The 8,688-nt window shown below is 37.0% G+C and overlaps 1 protein-coding gene across 3 annotated transcripts in view; it reads right to left on the reverse strand.

The window, feature by feature from the left end:
* The window catches only part of LOC145948582 (uncharacterized), a 232,400-nt gene extending 224,484 nt beyond the window's left edge, over positions 1 to 7,916 (reverse strand). Inside the window, exons 1-2 of one of the 3 annotated variants that reach the window (XM_083058242.1) lie at positions 6,829 to 7,777; positions 6,714 to 6,749 (exon numbers count right to left, since the gene is read on the reverse strand). The gene's annotated coding sequence lies outside the window, so the exon portion shown is untranslated. Of the gene's footprint in view, positions 1 to 6,713; positions 6,750 to 6,828 lie in introns of all 3 variants that reach the window. The other 2 variants (XM_083058246.1, XM_083058264.1) reach the window with 2 other exon arrangements.
* Between the last annotated feature and the right edge of the window lie 772 nt (positions 7,917 to 8,688).

The following is an 8,688-nucleotide window of genomic DNA, read 5'->3' on the forward strand; positions in this document are numbered from 1 at the left end:
GATCACCATTATTTCAGGGTAAATTCTAAGAGAAAATTCTCTTCATGTATGTATATAAAATTTTGATAAAATTTTAATACTATGTTTCTCTCTTATATGCGTAAATAATATTAGATATCAAAGATTTCAATTTTCTTTCGTGACGTATATAATTTGCTACACTATATATATGATATAAATCAAAATTGAACTTTAGACTTAATTTTCCTTTTTATAAGAACAAATTATTTTTAAAACGACTTATAATCACGAGAAATAATTGTTCGTAGCGTGTTCGTCGGTTGCATTTCCTGGAACCTTGATAAGCTATACGCTATACTACAATACTCGGCTATCGCGGTAATGACACACAGGAATAAGCAATCTCGCGATAAAATTTCGTCGACTTGTGGTAGCAGAAACGCGTTGCGCTTTCGCGATCTTTCAAACGCGATCGTGTGTCATTATCGGCTTATCGATAAAATTCGCAAAGCCGCAGAGAGAGACATTTAAAATCGACAGGCAACATTTACAGACAGCTAATAATATTCGAACGGAAAATACGAGATATATAGCCAGTTGGAAGAAAATGCACTTAAGATCGAAGAAACGAACGTGCGTGCGATGTAATACGCGACGTGTCGCGCGAAGTAGAGGACTCAGCGAGAAATCATCATAACTGCTGAGAAAAGCACGCGGAATAACACGCGGATATGACGTTCCGGCTGAGCGCGGTCGATTTTTTGCAAGGCACCGATGCACGACGAAGAACGCCCGAGATGGTGACGGAAGTGTCGAGTCCGAGAGGAGGATAACAGGGAGAGAAAAGCGAGGGGAGGATAGACGATCATCGGCGACGAAACGAGATTTATTTTACAAGAGTAAACGATCAAGAAGCCAGCTAAGAACTCGCAGCCGCCACCGAGCGTCAGGAGTGCAACCTCCCCGGGGAGGCCATGGAACCTTGCATCTCGACCTTCGTTTTTCCTTTCTTTCTCACCTACGGCAGGAAGAGAGAGAAAGGGGGAGAGAGAAAGAAAGAGAGAAGAAGTGGCAGACGAAGGGGACTCGCAACAAGATCGACGCACGCTGTACGCCGCGAAGGCGTGGTCGGTGGACAAGATCGCATCTTCGTGGAACGAAGACAGGCTAAAAAAGAGATGGAAAGAGAGAAGGAGACATAGAGAGAAGTAGGATGAAAGAGGAAGACGAGAAAAGATCGAAACATCGGGTGCGAAAGACGGGTCCAGGGGAGGATGATGGCACGAAAGCGATTCTGAAAATTGGGGCGAAAGGTATGCTACCTGATAGGCTTGGTGTGATCAGAAGTTCTAAAAAAGTATCAAAAGTCACGCTGACTTGTCAAGAGAAGTGTAACATTGCGTGTTAAGGATTATATAGTTCCTATATGCAGGTGCAGATCTTTTTTTGAGGATATATTTCGAATTCACTTATAAAATGCAGACGAATTTGCAAGGGCTTATTCTGTTTTGAAGCTACATATATATATATATGCAGAGAGAATTTTCTCTTAGAATTTACCCCGAAAAGCATGGTAATCGTGGGACAATATGTATAAAAAAATTTTATGAGAATTTTTCTGATTAATATTTATTACAATAAAAAATAATATCTATCACAATAAAATATAAAATATGTTTGATTAATTTTACTATGTTTAACAAAAAAATTAATCAAACATATTTTATATTTTATTGTGATAGATATTATTAATTTTTATTGTGATAAATATTAATCAGAGAAATTTTCATAAAATTCTTTTCATACCATATTGTCCTATGATTACCATGATTTTCAAAATAAATTCTAAGAGAAAATTCTCTCCGTGCACACTCTTATTAAAATGTTATAAATACTATTTTATATATATTTTTCTATATATTTCTTTTAAAAATTAAAAATTTTATTGAGAGATTATAGATTTTATTTAGACTTAGATTATCAATCTTGATTACACTAATGTAAGCCAAATTAACGCATCGCGTCATGATCAGATGGACACTGTTCTTCCTTAAATTATAGTCCTATCCTAGGCTTCTTGACTTACAAGGGACATGTCACAACTGTCCGAAACCGATTTGATTCTTCTTCAAATATGTTGTTAAATACACAAATCTAAAAGACACGTATTTTTTTTATGTGCGGATATTGAGTTTTAAGGGGTGAAACACCCCTTTAAAGAAAAACGGTATTTTTCTTTAGGATCGAATATCTGGTAAACTATAAGAGGTAGAAAAAAAAGACGTACAACAAATTTTAATGGCTTGAAGAGTACTTTAAAGTTATATGAACAAAATTTTTTTATTTTTATTTTTTTTTAAATACCCCACCACTTAATTTTTTTTCAAAATAAAAAAATTTTGTTGTATTAAACCATTAAAATTTGTTGTACGTCTTTTTTTTCTACCTCTTATAGTTTACCAGATATTCGATCCTAAAGAAAAATACCGTTTTTCTTTAAAGGGGTGTTTCACCCCTTAAAACTCAATATCCGCACATATAAAAAAATACGTGTCTTTTAGATTTGTGTATTTAACAACATATTTGAAGAAGAATCAAATCGGTTCCGGATAGTTGTGACATGTCCCTTGTTAGATACACGGAGAGAATTTTCTCTTAGAATTTATTTTGAAAATCATGGAAATCGTGGAACAATATGGTATGGAAAAAATTTTATGAGAATTTCTCTGGTTAATATTTATCACAATAAAAATAATAATATCTATCACAATAAAATATAAAACATGTTTGATTAATTTTAGTAAACTGCATAGTAAAATTAATCAAACATATTTTATATTTTATTGTGATAGATATTATTATTTTTACTGTGATAAATATTAAGCAGAGAAATTCTCATAAAATTTTTTCCATACCATATTGTCCCACGATTACCATGCTTTTCGGGGTAAATTCTAAGAGAAAATTCTCTCTCAATATATATGTATATAGAATGTATGCAGAATATATACAGAATAACCCTTTTCATCTTGCAAATTCATTTATATTTTTTATAAGTGAATTCAAAATATATATACTCAAAATAAAATAAAATAAATATATATATTTATTATGATGTAATAAGATATGCATATGATATAATTGTATGTGCGTGTTCTTTCGCGAGGAAAGAGAAGAAATAAAAATAGCTGAACATTTCGCGACTCGCCTAGCTATTTCGTGTGATATATTCCGAGCGACGTATAAAAATATAGAGCCGGGCACGCATTCTAAATAAAAGAGTTCACGATTTCATATATAATCTTATCAACGCCATATATTCGACATCAAAAGTCACATTAACCTTAGTCACATTAGTCCATTAACCTTTTGTCAGAAAGTGCGCTCGCGAGAGGACGACGAGGCGAAAGACGATCGAGAAATCCGAGAGGAAAAATAATGTTAAGAGAGACGAGAAGAAGAGGAGGAAGGCACCCGAGGGAACGCATATGTGGTGGAGATACGCCACATCGCGATGTAGACATTATATAGATACCGTCGTCGTGCATATGAACGTTATTCGTGGCCGCCTCGTAACGTGGCGCGATATCAACGGCGGCTCGCGGAGCAGAGGTCAAAGATAAAAGGCCGAGATAAGAGTATACCTCTCGGACGCGCAGGTGAACCAAGTGTAAGCGAGTCGATAACCGACTGCTATCTTATCTGCTCGCTTCGCCTCGATACCAGGCGGGGCCGCGATAGACTCTGTGAATCAAGTCTGGATTTCTACGTCTCTGGGTGTGCGCGCCCGTAAAGCCGGTCGTAGAAAAGCTAACGATCGTCGTATTGTTTCGCGACGAGGTAAAGGGGTAAGGAGACGCGAGGAGACGAGGAGAACGATGCAACGACACGATGCATCGCGGCATCTCGTTAAGCTATAGAGACGCCCCCGGGAGGCGTTCGATTCTCCAATCGATGGACGATTATGAATGTGCACGTTGAGTCGCGATCTCATAACGATCGATATAATGCCGAGCGATCGGCAGGCTTTTGTTTGCGACGATTGTTTTCGCCCGATCGGAAGCAGACGTTACAGATCGACGAGATACTTTGTACAACTGTTTGGAAATCAGATACGACACGAGCGTTTTCACGAGCATTCATACATTTGCAAGTAATTATTCGAGAAGCTATATTTTTCTGGTAATTTATGAAAGAATTTTCTCTTAGAATTTATACCCTGAAAATCATGGTAATCGTGGGACAATATGAAAAGAATTTTATGAGAATTTCTCTGATTAATATTTATCACAATAAAAATAATAATATCTACCACAATAAAATATAAAACATGTTTGATTAATTTTACTAAACTGCATAGTAAAATTAATCAAACATATTTTTTATTTTATTGTAATACACAGAGAGAATTTTCTCTTAGAATTTACCCTGAAAAGCATGGTAATCGTGGGACAATATATGGAAAGAATTTTATGAAAATTTTTCTGATTAATATTTATCACAATAAACATAATAATATCTACACATTAAAATATAAAACATGTTTGAGTAATTTTACCATGCAGTTTAGTAAAATTAATCAAACATGTTTTATATTTTATTGTGATAGATATTATCATTTTTATTGTGATAAATATTAAGCAGAAAAATTCTCATAAAATTTTTTCCATACCATATTGTCCCATGATTACCATGATTTTCAGGGTAAATTCTAAGAGAAAATTCTCTCCGTGTAGATATTATTTTTATTATGATAAATATTAATCAAAGAAATTCTCATAAAATTCTCTCCATACCATATTGTTCCACGATTACCATCATTCTCAGGGTAAATTCTAAGAGAAAATTCTCTCTGTGTATAAGTATAAAAAAGTCCTACCTTATATAAATTACTTTTTTCTTTTTTAATGTTAAACATAGCATATAAATAGTATGTTCAGTTCTAAAATATATATAGTTGACTTGGTAGAAAATATAGTTAAAAAATGCATAAATCTAATATTTCATATATTTTCATTTCTAAATATTAATGATCACGAAGCACAAGGTCGGCTAATGCGATATTCATTAAATTGTTTCGAGCTAATGGAGAATTTTGATTGATCCCGCATGTTCGTTTTGACGGAGGGACAATTTCGCGGAGCACCACAATATAAATTGTCATTTTGCTAAAGCCTAATGGCGCGATTCGTCTCTGTCAGACGCAATAGTTACCTCAAACCCGCGGGATAAGGTTGCATCCGCGCTGACTACGTTTTCTTTTCATTTGCGTACGCAACACACACGCACGTATACATACGCATAATCATACTGTGATATTTCTAATGGAGAGAGAAGGGGGCGAGGAAGAGGAAGACAGACTCTACGAGATTTCCGTCATTTGCGGTTACGTTTGACGTTCGAGTTACATCGCGCAAGTGTTCCTATCTCGGCTATAGTATAAACTCGTTTGATGTAGGGCGAAACACAAAAAATTTATTTTCACGTCTTGAACGCATAACGTATAATTATAATATCTCTCGTCTAACGAGATGTTAGCTGCGAATATATAATAATTTTACTGCAGCACACATATGCAGTTATGTGTGTTAATAAAATCAACATTTTTAAGCGGAAATTGTTTGTATAATGATTTATCACCATATCTCGCGTGTTCGAAATACTTTAATTACTCGAAATAAATAAAATTATAAATAGCACGCGAAATCTATTTTTCTCTTATAAATATTTTTATGTATAATAAATATTTATTAGATATTTCATAAAAAATGACCAAAATTATGTAATTACAAATAATAATATAATTTTAATATTATATTTGTAGAAAGTTTATTTTATTTACGAAAGAAAAAACTTGTTTGCAAGAGTGTACTCTGAGCTCGTAGGCTCTATTTCAACGCAAGTTCCGCTATCAAGAGACTGTACTTCCGGTGTGGCCGCGTCTCCACATTTCTACATAGAAACTCAAGGAGAATCTACGAGATACGTAATACTGAAATATTTAGCATGCATCTCCTTTCTGGCGATCTTTATGTCACAATCGAGATGCCTCCTATTTCGCATTATAATGCACGATCTACGAGTATGCACGATGAAATTGCTAAAAATAGTATCTACACGTATCGCGATATTTCGGAAACTTGCTGAAGCAGAACGCGAAAGAAATGTGACACGATAAATGTGAATTTAACACGTGGTTTCCACAGAAAAGTCAATGCTCGACTAATCTTGAAACTCGAGACTACAGAACTAGATAACCAGAAGACCGTATTACAGTCCGCGAAAAGAAAAACGATTATGTTCCGCGAGAAAATATGAGCATTCTTCAGACAACGTAAATAAATAACAATTTCTATCAAGTAGTAAAATCGAAACAACACCTCGACGCGACCTTTACGGAATTTCAAAGTCTATAAATAGCCAGTTTAAGGAGAGCTCTACATGTTACTATGGTTATATTACACACGATATTTTTATGTATAGTATTGTATACATATCTTGATTTGTGTATTCATATATTTCGCTCGTATTTTGCATAGTACTGGATATAGTTAATTAAAATTCTTCGTATGCTCGCATATAAATAGAATAAATAAAGCATCAAATGTACAACGAATATAAAATCTTTGGTAAATATGTAAATAATGTAAATCTCGTGTACGGAAAAAGCAGCGAAACAATAACCATAATAACATCAAGATTCAGTTCTGCGTATCTATAAATTATAATAGCAAATCTTCTTTCTCACTCACCGATTCGGCGTCAATGTAGATGTATCGCAGCTGAAACTAAAACCATGACAACATTAAGATCCAGTTTTGCGTATCTACAAATTATAACAGCAATATAATTCTCTTTCTCACTCACCGATTCGGCGTCGATGTAGATGTACCGCAACAGCTGATTAGCGTCAGATCTCGCCCAAGGACGTGTCGCTGCGTGCCATTTCGCCACCCTCCGATCCGTTCGCACATAAACACACAACACACGTGCGTACAGTCACCACGAGGATCACGTGATCCTGGTGCCGATCTACCGCACGAGATACATTCGCGCACGTGATTATACCAACACGTTCGGACGCAAAGCGAGATCGCTCGCTGCTGTCGTCGTCGTCGTCGTCGTCATCGTCGACGTCGTCGACGGAGAGAGACGGCACGAGCGCACGATTGTCCCGGTTGCAGGCGCGAGATCGCACTGGCGGCGGCGAATTCGCGATTTCGAAGGTACGCGGCGAGGAGCTTAGACGACGACGACGACGTACGTGCGTGACTATGCGCCGCGACCGATTAACGGGGCCCGTTCTCGCGGTGACACGACGCGACACGACGCGACGCGCGCGACCCGGTCGCGCAACGTAAACAAAGGCGCGCTACGTAAGCGATAGTACGTAGCCCCTCTTCGCCTCGGAATTTGGCGTGCTCCTCTCGTCTCCCCGTCCTCGTTATCCGAGCCCGACCGAACTTCATACATGATCGCGAGACCGAAAACGGATGCGCCGGTAAACACGGGCGTCTCTCGCTCGGGCGGCCGGCGCTATTTCGGCACGATTATCGCGACCAAACACTCCGAGTCCCGCACTTTTGTCCGACATATTTTGTCCACTTGTGCACCCGAGAACGAGCCGAAAATATCTCGCGCACCGCCGCGTGTACACAGATCAGCCGGTGGATTTTTTTATCAAGATGGCTGACCACTCAAGTCTCGAACTCGAAATATCGAATCGATGATAATCATCGAGACGTCGCGTCATAAGATTCGATCGCACGCGACTCGGCACTCGTTTGAACATAGCTTCGCGAAGGTTATAGAGTCGCGGTTTACGAATATACGTCCGTCGCGATCTTCCCGCATCGGTTCATCGTTACCCGCATATCGCCTCGATTTACTTGTACCTTACGCTATCGCCCTGACTAACGAGCTTTCACTCCGATTACCTTTATCCGCCACTTTCGATCGACTCGACACCGCGACGCGACCGTCCCCCAGTACACGACACGCCATTTTGTCGCAATCTCGTTTCGGCGCGATTGCTAATAGTTGCGTAATCAAGCGCGGCAATTCAAATTATGAGAGTAACTGCTTTTTCCAATATATGTTTTCGGGTGTTTTTTAAATGCATTTTTTATCTAAAATAATTTATCTTACTCATTATCTTGAATCTTAGTTGTTTAAACATGGATTTTTTCGTTTACTTTATTTTGAAGAACATTCAAGATTTCTCGTATTATTACGAAGTAACGGTATATTAAATCCCCTTTCTAAAAAAGGCATGTTATTGACATTGTTGTCGCTTTTCCGCGATGCTGATAGGCTCTCTGTCGATTCGCCTTGTGTTATATTCGTAGCATCGAAAGGCTGTCATCACGAGGGTTAGCAGTTAGCAATTTGACAGTTAGTCCAAAATAAAATAAAATAAAATAATAATATGTTTTAAATAATATGTTATAATACTTTAAACTTGATTAATATTTTTGACATTCGCCTTATGTGTTATATTTGTAGCATGAAGAGACTGTCATCGTGAGGGTTAGCAGTTAGCAGTTCGACAGTTAGTCCAAAATAAAATTAAATAAAATAATGACATGTTTTAAATAATATGTTATAATACTTTAAGTTTTGATTAATATTTTTGCGGTAAAGAGGCAACAATACTTGCAAGAATCGACTTAATATATCTTTTTTAGAAAAAGACTAGAATAACACAAGCGCGCGTTATGCCATTCC

The sequence above is a fragment of the Prenolepis imparis genome, unplaced genomic scaffold, assembly GCF_030444845.1.
Source record: "Prenolepis imparis isolate NDT839.2.m4 unplaced genomic scaffold, iyPreImpa1.0 SCAF_2, whole genome shotgun sequence".
Lineage (NCBI taxonomy): Eukaryota > Metazoa > Arthropoda > Insecta > Hymenoptera > Formicidae > Prenolepis > Prenolepis imparis.